General features: G+C 44.1%; 1 non-coding gene across 1 annotated transcript; it reads left to right on the forward strand.

The window, feature by feature from the left end:
- Nucleotides 1-995: 995 nt before the first annotated feature.
- LOC120254714 lies at nt 996-1102 on the forward strand. The gene has a single exon (XR_005534713.1). It is a non-coding gene; the product is annotated as a small nucleolar RNA R71 (small nucleolar RNA).
- Nucleotides 1103-1349: the final 247 nt, after the last annotated feature.

The raw sequence follows: 1349 nt of genomic DNA on the forward strand, positions 1-1349 counted from the left end.
AAAAAGGAATATTAATGTGGAGTTGTTTGAACAAACTTAGGAACTTCTTGTACTGTTCATCCCCTTGGTCATTCTTCAATCTAGAGGGATAAGGGATTCTTAGCTTCAAAGGTGGGGATGCCACCTCCTTCTCTTTACTTGCTCCCTTCTTAACCTCTATAACCTCGGGTGCATGTTCATTTGCCTTCTTACTCAGAAACTTACCCTTAACCTCACGACCACTTCTCAAAGTGATCGCCTTCACATGCTCTCTAGGGTTGGTCTCGGTATTACTCGGTAAGCTTCCATGTGGCCTTTCGGATAGAGATTTCACAATCTGCCCCACTTGATTTTCAAGGTTATGCAAAGAGACGGTATGGTTGCGAAGTGTAGCCTCAACTGATTGAATTCTTATATCTGACAATTGCACAAATCTAGTTAAGGCCTTCTCCAAATCGTTCATTCGGGTCTCCAAACCGGAAACTCTGTTTTCCATGTTTGGGGCTTGTTCTTGTTGTTGGAAACCCGGTGGCCCTATGGCCTTTTGTGGACATTGGTTGCTTCACGAGAAATTGGGATGACTCTTCCAACACGGATTGTAGCTATTGCTGTATGGATTTCCTTGATTCCTCATGCCATTACCCACAAAATTGACGTTTTCAACCGAAGATGCATCATCAATAGATATCAGCCAATCAGATGGAGCATGTCCCCCACCACACCCGGTGCAAGTAATCACGACCGCTACTCTGTTCGAAGTTAGAAGATCTAACTTCTTACTCAATGATTCCACTTGAGCCGCCAACGACGTCACTACATCTATCTCATGGAGACCGACCACCTTTTTCTTCTCCCTGGCATTCCATTGGTAGTTGTTTAACCCCATTTCTTCAATTAATTGATGGGCCTCACCGGAGCTCTTGCTACCTAAGGTACCTCCTGCTGTCGCATCCACGAGTTGCCTTGTACTCGGATTCAGACCATTGTAAAAGCTCTGAACAATCATCCACTCCGGGAATCCATGTTACAGGCACTTTCTTAGGAGCTCCTTGAACCTTTCCCACGTCTCAAATAGAGACTTCAATTCCAATTGTACAAAGGATGAGATCTCATTTCTAAGCTTTGCAGATTTTCCGAGAGGGAAATAACGGCCAAGAAAAGCTTCTACCATTTCCGCCCATATGGTAATTAATGCCCTAGGTAATGAGTGTATCCACTACTTCGCTCTCCCTTTCAAGGAAAATGGGAAGGCTCTCAACTTGATGCCATCATCCATTACCCCATTTATCTTCAGCATATCACACACCTCAAGAAAGTTCTCTATATGACTGTTTGGATCCTCATCGGCCAAACCATTAAACTGTGTCGAT

Source organism: Dioscorea cayenensis, unplaced genomic scaffold (assembly GCF_009730915.1).
Source record: "Dioscorea cayenensis subsp. rotundata cultivar TDr96_F1 unplaced genomic scaffold, TDr96_F1_v2_PseudoChromosome.rev07_lg8_w22 25.fasta BLBR01000590.1, whole genome shotgun sequence".
Taxonomy (NCBI): Eukaryota; Viridiplantae; Streptophyta; class Magnoliopsida; order Dioscoreales; family Dioscoreaceae; genus Dioscorea; species Dioscorea cayenensis.